The following is a 20348-nucleotide window of genomic DNA, read 5'->3' as shown; positions in this document are numbered from 1 at the left end:
ACAGTGCCCGCCCCCAACCCCCTGAGCCGCCCCAAAAGGATACCATGGTTGATGGTATTGAAAGCTGCTGAGAGGTCCAAGAGAGCCAGGATCGATGCACTCCCTCCATCCCACTCCTGCCAGAGATCATACGTGTGACCAATGTGGTCTCCGTCCCATATCCTGGCCTGAAACCTGATTGAAAGGGGTCCAGATAATCCGTTTCCTCCAGAATCCTCTGAAGCTGCAATGCAACCACTTTCTCAAGGAAAGATGGAAGATCTTTCATGTGAGTACCCTAGTGTTTCATTCTCAAAACTCATCTAACCTGTGGTACTATGTGGATTTATAGCTCGTTGTTGGACTCTATTAAACGAGTGGTTTCCAACTGTTTCTTGGAAAGTAGTAAAGAAATGAAAAGTATGGTCCACTAGGTTTTGTTCTGGGCCCAGTACTTTTTATGATCTTTATAATTGATGTAGTAGAAGAACTAATACTTTGTTTAGGGGCTGAATTTGTTTTTGTTTTTTTAGTGCCTTCAAGTCAGTTTTGATTCCTGGCAACTACCTGGACAAGACCCTGAAATTTTCCTGGGAACATTTTCAGAATTGGTTTGCCATTGGCTTCTTCTTAGGACTGAAAGAGAACAACTGGCCCAAAGTCACCCACCCGCCTAAGGAAGGACTAGAATTTACAGTCTCCTTGTTTCTAGTCTGATGCCTTAATCACTACATCAAACTGGCTCAGGCTGGAATTAAAGAGGCCCTAATCATTTTGAAAGAGCCAGTCTGGTGTAGTGGTTAGGGCATCAGGCTAGAAACTGGGAGACTGTGAGTTCTAGTCCCACCTTAGGCACAAAGCCAGCTGGGTGATCTTGGGCCAGTGTCTCTCTCTCAGCCCTAGGAAGAAAAAGGCAGTGGCAAACACTTCTGCAATCTTGCCAAGAAAATGTCAGGGGGTCCAGGCAATCTCTGAGAATTGGACACGATTGAACAGATTAAAAAAAAATCATTTTGCAACTTGAGGCCATCATTCCAAATTCAATAATTGCTATTGCATCTATTTGTTACCTGGCTATGATTAAAGGTTTAATAGTCAGATTTGACTTTGGGCCATTTCAAGAAATGAATGCTAGCTTGGTTCACGTGGACAGAAGTAGTTTTCCTCTTAGTTTAGCTTGGATTACTTTCATCCCATTATATATAATCCACCCACCAACAAGAGCTTTCTTCTGTACTATGTTCCATAAATATGGAGAATAGAGTCTGTTCTTATCAACTGCACCACCACCACCCCGCAACATTTCTCATTGGTGTTGTTTCCCTTCTTTTCCTTGTATATTAAAACACCATGTCACACTGAGTATATTTAAGCCAAGGTCTGCAGCAGCTATGCTCTCCCTGCAGGAAGTCAGTGATCATGACTCTGGTCCTCACTATCCTTTTTCTCCTGTGTTCAAACTGGATCCTAGAACATTCTAGTCCAAAGTTTGATGGCTCTTACCCTTTTTCTTCCCATTAAAATGTGAGGCCCTGGCAGTGATAATGGCAAGCTGGCTTTTGCTATATAGTTCATTTCTTGTGATAGATTAGTAGATCCAAACAATCTGGAACGAAGAGTATAGTTTTGAGCATACTGAGAACAGTATGCACCCAAAAATACATTCTGATTGATAGAGCAGAGAAGAACTGGATACTGGTTACAAACCCATCCATCATTTTAACTATTGCCAGCTGTTCAGTTATTGTCAGGAATATTTCCAGTTTCTTCCATGGTTCAGAGATGCATGTGCTCTCCACAGTCTCAAGGAGGCATTCCATTCAAGAACACGTCTGAACTACATTTAATTTATGAAAGGGCAGTTGCAACTGCAGGCTATTTTGTTTAACCAACTGAAGCATTACAGGAGAAATACTAGATTTTGCCAATTGCCCTTTTGGTAGAATTGATGTCTTTCATAAGTTTTTGTTTGCATGTTTGCTTGTTTTACCAGAGGTAGCCTTTCTTGAGGTAGCAGCTTTATTTCATTTTATTAGTCTTTTAAAAAATAAGGGAAGACTTAATTTTCTAATATGCAGGACCGAATCTCCAGCCTTTCAATAATACGTTTATTTTTTTATTGAACTTTTCATTGTTTAGTATTATTGATTAGTTTCAATTAATTTGTAGTAAGCACCATTTTACTGCAATAACGTCCTTCCTGGATGACCAATGATCATAGTACAGCCATGTGCTATGTCAACTGTTCCTAATGTAATCAATATACAGTATAAGCAAATGCAGCTGTTTAGTATAATTGTGACACTCCCCTTAAAGTGGGGAATGATTGAATACAGCCACATTTATCTTTTCAGTGGTTACATGTAACATTTAATGTACACTTTGCACTGTAAAGTAGGGATGCACAACATTGTTCTGGGGGGTGGCACATGGTTTTGCATGGGCATGTTAGGGTCCTCACTGCAGAAAGTAGGCAGGTGCAAGACAATGAAATAGGTGGAATCAAAACCAAAATTAAATTTGATTTACTTTAATTATAATTAAATTAAATTATGTTGAATTAATTATAAACAGCTAATATAATTACTCCCCGATAGCCATTCCATCATTCTATTCTTTTAAAATTTAGCACCCTGTGGAAGTGTTTGGCTGTAGTTGCTGTCGTTCTTGCTAGCCATCATCATGCTGGCCAAGTTGCAGTTGAACATATCTGGAGAGCATCAGGTTGTGGGAAACTGGCCTAACTACTGCATATCTTGCATATTGTGATGAGAGATGAACCTTTTTCAAAGTTACCTTCCCCTTGATACTAGCCAATAAGATGAGATTTTGCTGTCAGAGGACTTGATTACATTTCCAGGTACTGTTTATCATCATTCTCTTGGTAAAACTGAATTCAGAGATTTATACTGCTCTACAGTTGTGTTCAGTTCACTGCAGTGACTTCTGCAAAATGCACTAAAGCCACCTAAAAGCTTGAAGGATACCCTAAAGCATCTGTGCTTCTGCTGACAATGATTATTCTTTCTGAACATTAAAAGATACAGTCAAGCAAAACACTGTAAATGAAAACATCATTTAAAGGCATTTTCAAAGCAATCAGCAAGTGGATGTCCTGCCATTCGTTCTCCTCTCTTTTTAATAAATCTCTTTGCTTTAATTTTTTTATTGGGCCTTATTGCAATGTTCCAAAAATTTCACAGATCCTTCACGATCACTTCTAATTTAACTGGAAAGCTGGAATATATCATTTTTCATTCTCAGTTTTTCTGGTTACAGAACAGTAGGATTTCATATGGCAAATGTGCTCTTCCCCTTCACTCATCATTTCTCCCTTTAATGATCTTTGAATGTACTTGCAAGAAAAGGGAAGAATTGTATGAGGACCGCATTCTGTTGCTATCTTTTGCATTTGTGGATGAAGGGCAGAAACTAGAACTCTTTTTCTGTCACTTTAGCAATAATGAGCTCTGTGGTTGTAAATTCATTATACCTCAACATTGATCCATGCAAACATACATTAGCTAACCCATGTAGGGTAAAGCTTAATGAAACATTAACCACGTCAGCCTAATACATAAGAAAATAACAAGATACTAAACTAAACAGACCATTTTCAGGATGAGACTCCAGTTTCTTCCGTTGAGCTCCTTGTCATATTCCTATCATGCCAAGAATACTTTTCAGTTATTTCTTTTATAGAAATAACAACAGTAGTTAAAAGGGAGTGGCAGATTAAATCTAAAGCTTCTGAAAGTCAAGTTCAATTCCTGGTGTCTCAGTGGAAGAACCTTGAGGTTTCCTTAGTAATACCAAATAGTTTGCTATTGCCTTTTTCCAATAGTTTGCTATTGCCTTCTTCTTATTTATCTCCACATCTAATTTACAAGCCCTGGTATTCCCTGTTTATCTCCCATCCAAGTATTAACTAGCCCCAGCCTTGCTTAGCTTCCGAGCCCAAAATGACCCAGATGCTGCAACCAGCTAAGAGTTTGCTTTCCTTAACTATAGCCTGGAGATCATCATTGTTTTAATTGTTGGTTGTGCACCACTCAGAGTCATGTTTGGTGAGATGAGCGGCCATATAAATTCATCAAATAAATAAATAAATCCCCTTAACTTCTTGGTTAAGCAGTTACTAGTTTTCCAGGAAAACAAAATAGGGTCAAGGCAAGATACAAAGCAAAGCTGCTGCCGTGTCAACATTCCTGCTCTGCTTTTGCTTTGTTGCCACCCCTCCTCTATGGACACCTGGGGACTAAATTGGAGACAGAAAGTGGGGAACATTCAGCCTTCTCTCAGCCTACATGTTTCAGCTCAGACTCTTCCTGCCCCTTCGTTTGTTTTGTTTAAAAAGAAATGGAAAATGCCACTGCCAGGATGGCTGGAATGGTGATAAAAAGAAGACCTTGTCTCATGGTTTAGTGTGTTGTGTGAATGACTCCATGCTTTCTGTAGCTCCAAAGGCCATTTAATTATTAATTCATCAAGTAATTCATTAACAGATGAATTAATTTAAATCAGAAGGAAAAAAGAATTCTGAATAAATATTAGGAAGAACTTGCTTCACAATAAAAGAGAAGCAGAAAGTAGCAGGTTCTCTTTCAGTAGACATTTTAAAGCAGAGACTGGATGTCCAATTATCAGGGGAAGAATAAAATTTCTGTAGTGAAAGAAGACATGACAAAATGCCAGTTGAAACTCCAGTATTTTATTTTTAGTAGAGAGCTGCAGAATCTGTGACTCTCCAGATATCATGCAACTACAGTCCCAGCTTCCTTCCCATTAATGTGCTAGCTGGGGCTGCTAGAAGTTTTGGTTCAACATCTGGCATGCTGGCATAAAAGTACGGCTGCAATGTTCTATGTGAGCCCTTTGGTTCCTTGCAGAATGAAGAAATAAATATTCTTTTCAAGGCATAGCTGCGAAGTGGTGTCTCATTTCAACAGTTTTCATAGGATGGCTTCTCTTTAGCGATATATTATATGCTGTCACAATATGGCTTCTTCAAATACCAGTGCCCACCATTTGCTACATTGCATTTGGGGATAACTATTTTATAGGATAATGGTGATCCCATAACTACAGGGACATATGGACTCTTTTCTCCCCAGAAACCATTCTAAATGTGCTGCTGAATTGCAAGTTTCTAGGCCAATAATGGGACCTTATTAAAGATGTGGGGACTGAGCACACTGTTTATAATTAATTCAATTTAATTGTAATTAAAATTTAAATTCATAATTTGTTTCCACCTACCTCTGTTGTAACCCTGATCTCCTCTCTCCCTTTTCAGAATGTAGCCCCTGGTAAGGCCAAATGTGGTTTTCAGTCAAAAAACAGTTGCATACCTCTGTTATAGAGGTTCATGTTCACATTCCATTTGGAGGCCATTTTCCTAGGGATGAAGATACAGTTCCAGTTTTGGCATGAGACGCTGGTCATTGAATGGCATCATAATCAGAATTTCTTGTACCTCAGTTGTTTCCATAAATAGTTCATGATGGCTCATGGGGAGAGGAGAAAGGAATACCTGCCTGAATCCACCCTATTTACCGAGGGATTCAAGAGGCACCTGTTGCCAGATGTTTTGTTTTTTGAGATACTCTGGATAGTTATAAAATAAACTGGAGAGTAGAGATTTGTAGGAGGGGGGGGGAATGCACATCTAAAGCTGCTGGGGGTTTGTTCAGGGAATGTATCTAGCAAAGCTACTGGAAGCTCTTGAAACTGCCAACTCTTTGTCTTGTTTTTCTCTTCTGCTCGTCTCTCAGCCATTTCTCCTTTCTCTGCTCCCAGCGGTGTGTTTCTGTCCACTCTCAGAGACATGTTTGTCTGCTGCTCAAGAACAGAGAGTAGTCAATGGACTCCAGCTTAGTTTCAGGTGCATTTTAAAATAATTCAGACAGGTTAGGAAATAGAATGGCTTGTCTTCTGGAAATTCATGACTATACACTAAGCAGTGGTTTTGTATTTACTCTAAAATACATACTAAAGCTTTTTCTCCATGACTGAATTATCTTGCAGTTAAGCTGAAATCAATAACATCCAGGAAGTCTAAATCAAAACTACATGGGAAGGGAAAGGGAGAGATTGAGGAAACAGATGAGTTGCAGTGAGAAAAAATATCTGTTCATCTACTTCAGTTTTTCCCCCCCACATAATGTGGATGTTAATTAAACTATGTGAGCTAAGAGTTTGGACTAAATATGACCTCTCCAGATTCATAATGGAAGATTCCCCATTCTCACGCATATCTTTCCCTGAATAATTCTGGAATTATTCTCATAAAGTGCACATTGCCCAAGTGACTGGTTTTCTCATTCACATTTATGTGGCATCGTGCATGAGGCATTCCCCTGCTGCATTCATTGACAGAATATGATGAGACAGAGAGCAGCATGTTTGATCCAGGCCAGTGAATTTGCTGAGTGCAGTTTTAATTAGAAGCAATTTGGTTGCTAATTTTCCGGGGACTATACAGCATTGCTGAGTCACGGCACTCCCTACTTTCAACACACACACACACACACACACACACACACACAAAGACACACCTCCCCCCACCAGAGGCTTTCCTGCTGACTGAATGACAAACTGCACTGCAGAAGGGAGTGGAGGAAGCACAAGGCTGCGGAGTTTACAGTTTGCAGAGTTTGCAGCTGCTGTCAGTGCCCTGAGTTCCTTTTTTCGCAGCTCTGTGGGGAGCCCATTACCAAGCAAGGTTACTACTCTGATTGCATGATCCAGTAGGCCTAGGGCTGATGGCAGTTGGGTAGTATCTCCTGCTGGATCTCAGACCAAGAAGATCAGGCCACACAGAGATTTTGTGGATGGTTTTGTTCTCATTCCAGCAAAGGTGTAATAAGGAACAAAAGGAGATAATTTAATTAGATAGTTTAGGGTTTCTTACCTACCAGCTGAGAGCCAGTTTGGTCTAGTGGTTAAGGTGCTGGGCTAGAAACCAGGAGTCTGTGAGTTCTAGTCCTGCCTTAGGCATGAAAGCCAGCTGGGTGACCTTGGGCCAGTCACTTTCTCTCAGCCCAAATCAGTGCAATGTAGACTAGCCTCCTCATGGTGCACCCCAGGCAACATGACTTGTCATGACTAAATAGTCTACACATCTGGCTGCTGGACCTCACAAGGATTTCCCAGCAAGAAAAGCAGCATGAACACCGAACTGCTACACCATACGATTAAAAAAAAAAATCTACCAATTACATTTTTCCAGCATGTGAGCTAAAAGAATGATGCACATTTGCTCCCTTCCTGCCCCAGGATAAATTGTTTAGTATGTGAGTGGAGAAATACACATATCTACCCTTAAGTTAGAATGCAGAAGGCATCCCCCACCTGCAGAAAGAGCACTTTCCTTACAGGCTGTAGCAGATGGAGCTTCACAAGCTCAGAAGGTGTTTTTCCTTATGACTGCTGCCAAAGAACCAGTGCGTAGCAATCATCATAGCCTGAGTCATGGCTTGACCTGCTGAAATGGCATTTTCTAAAAGCATATCTGAACCACCATGATCTCAGTGATCAAGGAAGCAAGAAGATTCTAGGGAAATGCTGCAGAAGGAAACTCACCAGATCAGCCCAGTTACGTTCTCTCCTAGGTTAGATTATTACTGTCAAGGTGAACACCTGCCTTTGTAAGTGACATTGCAATCCAGTCCATATGGCGCTGCTGTGGATTCTCTTTTTTGTCATTTGCTTCAGTGCTGATTTAACAATTCCATGGAAAGCAGGGAGGTCAAACAAATAAAATAATATTTTTTCTCATGCCAATAGCCATTTCACTTCCATTTGTAACAGCCTCTCACTGTGTGCTGGCATGAACTAGATCTAAGGTCCTTTTTTTTGTCTTAAGACTTCTTTAAAATCACAGTATGTGTAAATATGGGTAATCTAGTTATTTTTATTCAGTGGTACTCCCTAGAAATGTGGGACTGTTTAATGTTCAACTGACCTTATCACAAATGTGGTCTTAATAAGAAAGTACTTTATTTGATAGCCAAGCAGTCAAAAAGGCACAAATTCTCCTATTGAGATTTGGAATTTTTCAGTGTAAATAAACAAATATGACCCACAGTACAGTATTTATAAGAGGACAGGGCTGTTAACAATGGAATTTATAAATCAGTCTTAATCCATAATTTCAGTTCATGGTAGCTTTGACTTGGTTCAGTGGCCTGGGCAAGGTAAAGAAGAAGTAACACCATGAACCCAAATTTATGATCACACATTCTTCCATATTTCACAAAAGATAGGAATTTGGGATTTAGCAAGGTGTCATTTCCTTTTCCATGGTTATCTATCTTATAAAGTATATGAGGTTGCATCCAGTGCAGTTTTCATCCTCAGTGCTGCTGAAATACTTTTATTGTAGACTCTCTACACAGGAAGATTTCTGTGCTTTCAGTCAGTCTGTAAGATGCATCCCATTCAAAAGAGGAGTTAGTGTTTTCCTGGTTATTTTTAAAGTAAGTCTTTCAACAATTGCTTTGTATCTTAGTGATCTTATTGAAAATGAAGATCTGAAACTCAGACAAGGGAAGATCAGAAGAAAATTCTCCACATTGCATTACTGAGTTTGTAATTTTAAATCTACATAAAAAGCTGTTCTCACATGAAAGATTTACAAGGTAGTTTAAGGCAAACTTGAGTGTACTGGAAGAATGTAAACTTGTCACAAAGTGAAATATAAAAAAGTAAATCTATTGAGGATACTGTACATATCCATGTAACAAATGTAGGCTCGTCAAATATATGGTATATTTTGAAATGGTCTATGAGAATTTTCAGGTGACAGCATTGCAACATTCAACCTAAATACTGCTTTTTTGTGAGGGAGGAAGAAAAGGCACTGTTTCCTTTTTGGCATTCTGACAAGAAATGAAAATATAATTCAACACAGAACATCAAATCCACCCGCCGTCACATACCAGAAGCGTGTAGTTTACAATCCTGAATGTTCTTATTTCCAATATTGAAGTTTACAGGGCAATCTTATAGTGACATTGTGCTGATCTTGGCAAACAACTGGGTCCAGTATGTACTCAACCCATGCAGAAGACAGGGATTGATAATGTTTTTCAGTTTTAAGTGCCATGCAAGTTGCTGAGTTGAAGGGGAGGGTCACATGCACTAATTCACAGCAGACACGTATGCTCCCATGTCTTTCTCGTGCTCTTTCTGTCTCTCTCTCTCACACACACACACACTTGCACGCATTGCATTCTCTCAGACAATCCTCACACTCTCACCTCATCCTCCCCACTCCCCTGACTAGCTTCCTGCTACATTTTAAAAGCGGGAAACCAGAAACCTGATGATCAGAAATTGGTCAGCTGGCTGGCAGGGATCCAGTTACTTGCTTTCCTCCCATTAATGGGAGCAGGAAATCAATGACCAGTTTTCCTTCAAGCTGGGTGAGCATGGTAATCAGATGGCCATCAGGAAAAGCAACATGCTGATTCAGGCTTGCAATTTTTGTAATCAAGATAGAGGTGTCCACAGAGTATGGAAAAAAAATGTGCAATACACATAAAAAATGGGCAGAACTTCAGTTGTACCATCATGGCTGCCATCTTGACTGTTTTGAATATACCCTGCAGACACTCCTGAATCATGTGTTCCTTTAGTAGTTCATGTGTTCCTTTAGTAGTGGAAAGGAATTTAGAGAGGAAAGAAGGCAGGCAGGCAAAATAATCCTGCTTTGATGTTGTTTAGTCTTAGATGGGTCAGAGATTGACTTTGACAGGCTTTTAAATTTCTTTTATTCTACCTTGCTACTAATCTCCTTTTTGCAATACCCAGAGATCACTCCAATTGTCCTTCTGAATGTTGACTTTCCAACCATCTTGATGCAGGAAACAACTGTAATATAAGTATGGCTGAAAAACCAAAGACCCCTCTCCCGCAAATGGGAGAGTGCATTTAATTATGGAATTCCCAACCCTACTAAAATGTGTGATCAACCCACCTACTTTGCACCCTTGCCTGCAAATTGTGGACCTTACCCTTCACAACCAATTAAAGGCATTTCTTTGGTAACCCGAACATAGCCCCTCCCTACCTTTCAGAATAGTTGGCATTGTGGATTGTTTGTTAATTTTGATTTTATTTTGGTACCTAAACAGGACAGCAAAATAAGAAAATGATGAATTTTAAAATGGCAATAGGGGGAAAATGCTTTTTCCTACCCACTGGATCATCTTCACACTAAACAGTTTATTCTACAGTGGCACACAGCTTGAGCTCCCGCTAATCCATGTAGAATCTTCACAATCCTGACAGTTCCATGTGTGTGTGTGTGTGTGCACGTGTGCTCCTTGCTTGACTACATCACACTGTCGTTTTCCAAACATCCCCGAACTGTTATTGCAAAAAGCCATCATCTTACAGTGATTCCTCAGTAGCTCTCAGTCAAGCAGATGAGACCAGATACGTTTAAGTCTTTGTGCCAGTGGAACACCGAATGGCACATGTGAATACAGAATATTCAGTCTAGCGAGATCAGTACTACAGCACCCAGTGTAGGAAAAGGCTTGGGGCTGCACATTGCAATGGTGCTTTAAAGAGGGAAAGAGGCAGTCTCCGTTCCATTCCACCAGCTTCAAGGAGAGCCACATTTGCTTTTGACTTGCTTGGGCCACTATGTTTCCATTGATTTGTGTCTGTGTCTATGTGTTATATATGCCATTCTTAACCCAACATTTTCATAGTAACTAGGCTATGGGGTTGGATTACAAGTAAAGGTTACTGAAGTTTCCTTTGGGTACTTCATTCCAAAGTTGTGCACAAAATGGTAAATTATCTCAGAGAGAGGGTAAACTAAGGCCAAGATTAAGTTTTCAGGCCTCTCAGATAAGGCCATACTGCAGTGTTTCTCAACCTTGGCAACTTTAAGATGTGTGGACTTCAACTCCCAGAATTCCCCAGCCAGCCTTGCTCAGGCTGAGAAACACTGCATAGTGTCTACGCCACAGCTTTAAAATAATGTGATGAAAATTTCCTATAATAGCTTGATTTCTTAGATTTAATTAATAGCCTTTCCCTACCAAATTTCCCCATTTTCATATATGACAAATTGACAATAATTCACATGTCTGAAAGGAATACAGGTCAGTGATCATCCCCCATAATTGAAATTCATTGAGTTATCTCAAAACAAAAGATTCTTGGAAATCCCTTCATGTGTGTGTGTAGCATTTAGAAGTGTTATCTTTATTTTATGTTTGAATGCTGCATATCATCTTCTTGGTCCCATTTAAAATAAGGTCATGAAAATAAGGTTACAGTTAAAAAGGATGCCAGCACACTGCTTTCATTTTTATAATTTTTCTGCTGCTTTTCTGTTTTGTTTTGTTTTGTTTATTTATTTATTTATCAAATTTTTATCACTGACTATCTCCCTCCACAAGGTGGGACTGTTTTGCTTTGTTTCCCCTGGACAAGAGTTAATGAAATGTTAGGTGGAAATTAATTCCATAAAAAGGAGATTAATTAGGGATAATGGGAATTGTACAAGCTGTTGTTGTTTATTCGTTTAGTCGCTTCTGACTCTTTGTGAATTCATGGACCAGCCCACGCCAGAGATTCCTGTCGGTTGTCAACACCCCCAGCTCCCCCAGGGACGAGTCCGTCACCTCTAGAATATCATCCATCCACCTTGCCCTTGGTCGGCCCCTCTTCCTTTTGCCCTCCACTCTCCCTAGCATCAGCATCTTCTCCAGGGTGTCCTGTTTTCTCATTATGTGGCCAAAGTATTTCAGTTTTGCCTTTAATATCATTCCCTCAAGTGAGCAGTCTGGCTTGATTTCCTGGAGGATGGACTGGTTTGATCTTCTTGCAGTCCAAGGCACTCTCAGAATTTTCCTCCAACACCACAGTTCAAAAGCATCGATCTTCCTTCTCTCAGCCTTCCTTATGGTCCAGCTCTCGCAGCCATATGTTACTATGGGGAACACCATTGCTTTAACTATGTGGACCTTTGTTGTCAGTGTGATGTCTCTGCTGTTAACTATTTTATCGAGATTTGTCATTGCTCTTCTCCCAAGGATTAAGCGTCTTTTGATTTCCTGACTGCAGTCAGCATCTGCAGTAATCTTCGCACCTAGAAATACAAAGTCTTTCACTGCTTCTATATTTTCTCCCTCTATTTGCCAGTTATCAATCAAGCTGGTTGCCATAATCTTGGTTTTTTTGAGGTTTAGCTGAAAGCCAGCTTTTGCACTTTCTTCTTTCATCTTCATCATAAGGCTCCTCAGTTCCTCTTCGCTTTCAGCCATCAAAGTGGTATCATCTGCATATCTGAGATCGTTAATGTTTCTTCCAGAGATTTTAACTCCAGCCTTGGATTCCTCAAGCCCAGCATGTCGCATGATGTGTTCTGCATACAAGTTGAATAGGTAGGGTGAGAGTATACAGCCCTGCCATAGTCCTTTCCCAATCTTAAACCAGTCCGTTGTTCCATGGTCTGTTCTTACTGTTGCTACTTGGTCGTTATACAGATTCTTCAGGAGGCAGACAAGATGACTTGATATCCCCATACCACTAAGAACTTGCCACAATTTGTTATGGTCCACACAGTCAATGGCTTTAGAATAGTCAATAAAACAGAAATAGATGTTTTTCTGAAACTCCCTGGCTTTTTCCATTATCCAGCGGATATTGGCAATTTGATCCCAAGTTCCTCTGCCTTTTCTAAACCCAGCTTGTACATCTGGCAATTCTCGCTCCATGAATTGCTGAAGTCTACCTTGCAGGATCTTGAGCATTACCTTACTGGCATGTGAAATGAGTGCCACTGTTGAATAGTTTGAACATTCTTTAGTGTTCCCCTTTTTTGGTATGGGGATATAAGTTGATTTTTTCCAATCTGATGGCCATTCTTGTGTTTTCCAAATTTGCTGGCATATAGCATGCATTACCTTGACAGCATCATCTTGCAAGATTTTGAACAGTTCAGCTGGGATGCCGTCGTCTCCTGCTGCCTTGTTATTAGCAATGCTTCTTAAGGCCCATTCAACCTCACTCTTCAGGATGTCTGGCTCTAGCTCACTGACCACACCGTCAAAGCTATCCCCGATATTGTTATCCTTCCTATACAGGTCTTCTGTATATTCTTGCCACCTTTTCTTGATCTCTTCTTCTTCTGTTAGGTCCTTGCCATCTTTGTTTTTGATCATACCCATTTTGGCCTGGAATTTACCTCCGATGTTTCTAATTTTCTGGAAGAGGTCTCTTGTCCTTCCTATTCTATTGTCTTCTTCCACTTCCGCGCATTGCTTGTTTAAAAATAATTCCTTATCTCTTCTGGCCAACCTCTGGAATTTTGCATTTAATTGGGCATATCTCCCCCTATCACTGTTGCCTTTTGCTTTCCTTCTTTCTTGGGCTACTTCTAGTGTCTCAGCCGACAGACATTTTGCCTTCTTGGTTTTCTCTTTCTTTGGGATGTATTTTGTTGCCGCCTCCTGAACAATGTTGCGAACTTCTATCCAGAGTTCTTCCGGGACCCTATCCACTAAGTCCAGTCCCTTAAATCGATTCTTCACCTCCACTGTGTATTCCTTAGCAATATTAGTGAGCTCATATCTAGCTGTTCTGTGGGTCTTCCCTAATCTCTTTAGTCTGATCCTAAATTGTGCAATAAGAAGTTTGTGATCTGAACCACAGTCAGCTCCAGGCCTTGTTTTTACCGACTGTATAGATGTCCGCCATCTTTGGCTGCAAAGGATATAGTCAATCTGATTTCGGTGTTGTCCATCTGGGGAAGTCCATGTATAAAGCTGTCTCTTAGGTTGTTGGAAGAGAGTGTTTGTCATGCAGAGTGAGTTGTCTTGGCAAAATTCTATCAGCCTATGTCCTGCTTCATTTTGTTCTCCCAGGCCATACTTACCTGTAATTCCAGGTGTCATTTGACTGCCCACCTTAGCATGTACAAGCTAGGGAATACTTTTCTAGAATTTCATACTGTATTATGTATAAGGCATTATGGGTATGAAAAGAAAGAAAAAATCTTACGTAAAATCAGTTCCATTTGGAAAGTTAAGCTATAGCTCCCCTCTTTGTTTTCATAAGATGAGACATCTTTATCAGACACCATGGTGTGTGTTTCTTCCTTTTTTAAATGCTGATTCACAGTTGATTGAATTAAAGATTTGGAAAGTTGGCTTGCAGGTCCACTGGATTCAGGCCAGCTGTACTTCGGCATGAAATACCATTTACAGTTTAGTTGAAAGGGAAACGACTTTGTCCTTTTGTATTATTGGAAAGAAAGTCTTCTGGAGCTGATGTGTTGAAGCACTGGCAAGTCAAACTGTGTGCAATCTAAATAGTCTTCCAAGATTTGATTAATGAACTCGTAATTGTTCCAAGTTTAGTTTAGCCAACATGTTAAGATGATTGATGTTATCAAAATCACATTACAGAAATGAAACTATGAAGAGAAAATTAGCACTGCATCTGAGACACGGCAGTTAAACATGGTGATAACTCAGTTATTTTGCAATGTCATTTTGCAAGTATGCCTAATGTCATGGCTAAGATGCTGCTGAGTTGGAATCCAGATTCCAATTTCACCTTGCCCATGAATATACTATGAATCTTTGACGTAATCTTATGTAGAACAGGTAGATGGGCCACAGAAGGACCACAAACTGCAAGTGACTCTGATGGTGCCCTTGTATACTTGGTGCCTTGACTTTATAATACTGATTTAGTGACAGAGTTATCTTTCTAACCTTATTGTTTATCCTTTTTAAATATTCATTATAATGTCTTTTGTGAAGTTAGTTTAAAAAAATCCAAACTCTTCAGTCAATGTTGCTAAATTCGCCTTCTCTTCCCTTTGCCATCATAAAGCTCCTCTGGTGCCATCTAAGTTTTGCACCACATCTTGTTCCCTTTTGCTTTTCTTCTAAGAACAACGAGGCCAAGAGGCCTTTACCATTCTCAACAGGATTTACAGAAAGATTTATTTTTTTATTTCCCACTTTTCTACCTACCACAGTTCATAGACTCTTGGAAGTTGATATAAAATATAAAACCAGATCCACAATATAACAATTGTAAAAACTGTAAAACTCCATCTCCCCACACCACCCAAACAGAAAACTATAAATAAAAAGAAAAGGAAATGAAAATAGCATAATAAAATCAGGAAAAGGCTCCCTGGAACAATTCTGTCTAAAAGCTTCCAAAATATCAACGAGGGGGCTAGCCTCCTCACTTTACCCCCATAGGACCTCCCAAAAATGTGGGATCGGTAACAGTTTCTCTCTGTTTGATCTAACTGGTTAGGCTGGTACTGGTTGGAGTAGGTGGTCCTGCAGATATACAAACACCAAGCCATTAAGGGCTCTATAAATTAAAACCAGCATGTTTAATTGAACCCAGAAACTAATTTGCAACCAATACTGGAGCTGCAAAACTGGTATTATATGCTCCCAATGATGGGAAACGTTGCATTTTGGACAAATTGTAGTTTTTAAGTAATTTTTAAGGCATCTCAAGTACAGTGCATTACAAAAGTCTAGTTCATAATTATATGAACTACTACAGGTAGGTTTTCCTGCCCCAGATAGGATTGCAATTGATGCACCAGCTGAAGCAGGGCATAGGCCCCTCTAGCCACAATTTCCACTTGTTCTAGCAGGAGCCATGAGTCAAGAAGACCCTGAAGTCAAGATTCTCTGTCAGGGAGTGCTTGTCCTCAAGGAGCAACTCTGGTGGTGACAGAAAATCCCAATGTATTCACAGCAACTCAGACTTGCTAGGGTTCTACTTCAGTCTGTTCTGTCCCATCCAGACCCTGTCAGCCTCCATCCAATGAGGAAGGAGCAGAATCATTGCAGAACAATGCCACCTATTCCCAACTTCTGAAGATGGTCCAATATTGGTTGATGTATCAAAAGCCAATGAGAAGTCCAGTAAGATCAGAAGGGGTCATTACCCCCATCCAGGTCTCAACAAAGGTCATCTAAGAGAGCAACCAATACTGTCTGCATCCAAAACCTGGGCCTGAACCCTGACTGAAAAGGGTCCAGATAATTTGCTTTCCCTAAAGTTCTGCAAAGTTGATCCATTGCAACCAGCTCAACAGCCTTCCCAACAAATGCAGTACTATTAGTATGCATGCACTAATATTTAAAGCTACCAAATTTGGGCTTCAAAAGAAATTAGAAGACCACTAGATGGCAAAAAAGGTTAGAACTTTTTATAACATTCAGTGGTTGTCTGGATTTTTGCATCTGATAGTCCTACCAATATATTACATGCTGAGAAAGAGACCTATCAAACAACTTTCCTTTTGCAGGGTTCTCAGAGCAAGCATTTATTTACTAGTTGAACTCTAATTAAAAATCAAATTAAGATTTCACTTATCAGTAGTACTAATCCTACTGAATCCTAAACTAACCAACCACAATTTAGCCTTGCATTTTGTCTGAATCCAGCCACAGTGTACATTGAAGTATAAATCCAGAAAATTTGGTTAACTGAGTAACTATAGTTAAGTAAACAATGAAAATTGTTTGGTGATCCCAAGCAAACTGTCACGACCTTATAATGCAAGGATGCAGAGCAAAAGGGTGAACTTTCCTTCCTGGCCTCATTTTGGAAGATGCAGATGCAACTACTTCACACCATGCTGTTCTTTCATACACGGATGGAACTGAATGAATGCTGGCCATCTCCATCATCTACAAGTTATATAATATAAATTGAAATAATGACCATTTCTGATCATCTCAAACTAAATAATGGTGTCAAAAGAAATACTTGGATTAAATTGGAAATTAGGCAATGGGGTTGGTAGATCACTGGAACCATTCATGATACATCAATGCGTGATTAATGATGGCAGTGATGATTCAACTTCCTCCTTAAATTACAGTGCTGAAGTTAAAATGAGCTTGTGGTAAATAGAAATGGATTTTTGTGAGGAAGGACTGTCAGCTACGTTCTTTGCTGGTGCTCAAAATATATTCCTGGGCTCAGAAATCTTTAATTCTAAGTGGCTGTCTTCTTCATCAGGCTCCCTCTGGAGAATCTCAGGTTTCTAATAAAAAAGAAAAGAATCTGCAAGCCTGAAGTCTACCCATCCCTTGGTTAAGTGATTGGTCTCCACCATAAGCTAGGTTTTTTTTTAAGATGAGAAAGATAAACACAATATAGTGATAGCTTGTGAGTAATTATTTCTGTTATGGGAATAGTGCTCCAAAGTGCTTGGAGCCAAATTAATTCAAAGATAACTATTTCATTCTTCACTGGCAATTAGAAAAGGAAAGCAAGAGGAGCTTCTATTCTTTTGTCCCATTTCCTTACAGTATGATCTCAAGGATGTGACACTCAGCTTGTAATCATGGCCAACCATAAAAATGAGTAACTGAAAACGCCACCAAAAAAAAAAATTGCCTGCAAATAGCAATTGATTCTTACTGTAGTATGCCTAGGGCACTTTCCTGTCCTTGAACATGAGGCACTGCTATAGAAAGAAAGGACCAAGTGAATTTATCAATGGCAACCAGTGATGAAAATGGCAGTGGTGTATTATTATTATTATTATTATTATTATTGCTCTTTATTAGCAAAATAAAGGCTAAAATAGGGAGAAAGGCCTCGTATGAATTCAGTGGTGTACAAAGTTACATAGAGAAATTCCCGTAATTTGTCCATATCTCTGCCACCTTGGGTTGAAACTGTCTAAGAGAAGACTGAAAGCAATTTAGAAGATACCTATACCAAATAACTTCTAGATAGAAAAGTTGTCTTAGGTTATTTGCTCCAGGTTTTTTTTTAATGCAGTGCCCAATTTCTTTTATCACAGATTCTCTCTTACCTTCCTCTGACCCCTTCTTCTTAAAAGCCACATATTTGGACATATCTGAACACAGATACATCTGGCTTTTGGTGCAGTGCATTATTCCGTGCCCAACACAGCCTGTTCTTCCTTTCAGGGAACCAACATACCCTGCTGAGCAGTGACCAAAGGGCTGACTCAGCATACCTTCTCAGCAATTACAGAGAGTGTGAGTTTCTGTCTCAAGAATTGTGGGCAGACTTAAATATGAAATATAAAATTACAGTATTCCAATAAACTTTGAAATGTTGATGTAATGAAATATCTTTCTTCCAATTCACATCAAGCTGAGTTTTCATTGCTCCTTAAACCTCACACTCACTGAAATTAAAATCTAGACTTTGAGTCTCTGCAACATGCAGTTCTTACATCAGAAAAGTTAGTAAAGCACCCATGTCAGAGAAACTAGCTAGTCATTTAGTGCAACATCTGAGTGTACTAGAGAATCTAAGAGATACAGATCAGGTGAGCAGAGATTTACAGTGTGCCTAAAAGCTTATCTGCAATGTTTTCTTGACCCTGAAACATGTTATACAGAATAGTGAATTTGTAGATACCTGCACATTTATAAAATATTCCCATTTGTATCTTTATCCTTTACTTGCCTAATCCTGTAAATGCTTATAACCTGACGATGGGGTGGGGTAGGGGGTGAGGTTATGATAGCTTCTGCCACATCATCAGTGAACACCAAGGTAGTGCTTGGGATTTTCCCTCTGGAAAAACCGAGAATGGTGTTTTTGTTTAATCCCTTTGATGCTAACATTCTATAGCATCAGCTTCTTCTACTCTGCACCAGCCAGAAGTAAATCACTGGTCAGTATTGTGTAGGTTTTTCTGAATACAACAAGAGAAGCTGTCCCTTCCACTCTTTTTCCAACACACACTCATGCAGGCACACGCACATACACGCACACAGAGAGAGAAACAAGCTGTCCCTTCCGCACACTTAGCGTATCAGACCTGGCTGGCCATTTAGTCAGCACCGCGGACAGCGAATTCTCAACTCAGTAGCTGGGATCTTAATGTGAAATCTCCATTCAGGTCAGCGTGACCCGGGAATCTATTCCAGCTTCTCCAGTAACTGCAGAGAATTAAATACACAGCAAGGCAGTTCATTTTGTCAGATTATTTCTTTCTGTCCCTCCCTTTTGTCCCGAAGCCCCACTGCTCCTTTGGCATTATTACAGAGAAGTGGAGGGAAAGAACAAGCTGATTTTTGACCCATTTCAAAGTATCTGTGGGAAACAATGGTAAGAACAAGGAAGAAAGTGAAACTTACTGCTTGATGGTGTGGAGAATCAGCACATACACCCATGTGCGTGCACTGTCCGATAGGGCTGAAGACTTCAAGCCGACAGGGCAGTCTCTCAAAAATGCTGCAGTTGCTTTTCCCACCCACCCCTCCAGGGCTCCCGTACCTCACTGTATTCTGCAGAGCTCCAGTCTCATTGGCTGAGAGGTTACTCAATAGAATAAAGCTTCTGCATTAATTGGGAAGGGGCTGTCTCAGTCCTTCCCCCTCCCCATCCTCTTCTGTGGTGCAGTCCATTATCCAAACCTGGAGGTTGCCTTTAGCCCCTCCCCTCTATTACAACTCTTTTCCAAGTGCCCGCAACCAGGCTTGCTGAGGTTTGCAGTCTGAATCAGGCACAGAGGCAAGCAGGCAGGGGAAGTCTGCCCGATCAATAGAAAAGCCTGCTAAGTCAGCTGCAAAGGCAGGCAGATGGGGGTGTACACTTGCAGAAACCTTGTGCCAGTGTGTGTATGTGTGTGTGTAAGACAATGAGGCATCTGGCATTGACTGAAGACCTCAATTCTCCAAGGAGGAGAATAATAAAATAAACAAAATTGTCAGTGATTATATACTACGGATATTGTAGGGAGTTTGCAGTGCTGCTCAAATGGCACAGAGAAGTGAAACAAATAGTCTTTTGAGTGTACTGCCCCCTGTAAATAAAAGGAAAAGAAACTTAACAAGATAACATCCAAGTTCCAGTCAAGGTCAAAGCTGGAGACTAGGTGTATTAAGAGTCTTTCCCCCCAACGTTGAAATGTCTCGTCCTTTTTGGCCATAGCAGGACCTTCCTCTCTTCTTGGCACAATAACTCAGAGTCAGTTTTTGGTAAATCTTTGACTCAGAAGAGGCAATGAATTGCGAACATTCCTCTCCTAGCAAATCCAAGCTGGATTTTTCCTCAGCTTTTCATTGTGCTAAGAGAAAAAGTTGGAAGTGCTCCAATTAAGCAGATCACAACCTTTTTTTCATTCCAAAAACCAGCTTTGTGTAAAATGCAAGGGATTGGGGAATAAAATAGGGCAATGAAAGACAAGTTGCCATTTTCCTAGAAGCCAGGAATATAAGCTGCCCATTCTTGGGAATTGCAGCTCAAGTCAAAGCCAGGAATCTAAGCTTTGGAATTGTCATGCAAGGTTACAAATGGCCACTTCACTACAACTGCTATGCACCAGCCATTTGCTTATTTATTTTAGTGATATGACC

The 20348-nt window shown here is 40.1% G+C and overlaps 1 protein-coding gene across 1 annotated transcript in view; it reads right to left on the bottom strand.

The window, feature by feature from the left end:
- Positions 1-19375, bottom strand: part of SYT2 (synaptotagmin 2) — a 145623-nt gene extending 126248 nt beyond the window's left edge. Inside the window, 1 exon segment of the mRNA XM_063297358.1 lies at positions 19128-19375. The gene's annotated coding sequence lies outside the window, so the exon portion shown is untranslated.
- Positions 19376-20348: the final 973 nt, after the last annotated feature.

Source organism: Candoia aspera, chromosome 3, assembly GCF_035149785.1.
Source record: "Candoia aspera isolate rCanAsp1 chromosome 3, rCanAsp1.hap2, whole genome shotgun sequence".
NCBI classification, from domain to species: Eukaryota; Metazoa; Chordata; class Lepidosauria; order Squamata; family Boidae; genus Candoia; species Candoia aspera.
Note: the sequence above shows the minus strand (reverse complement) of the source record. Positions and strands in the feature narration are given on the sequence as shown.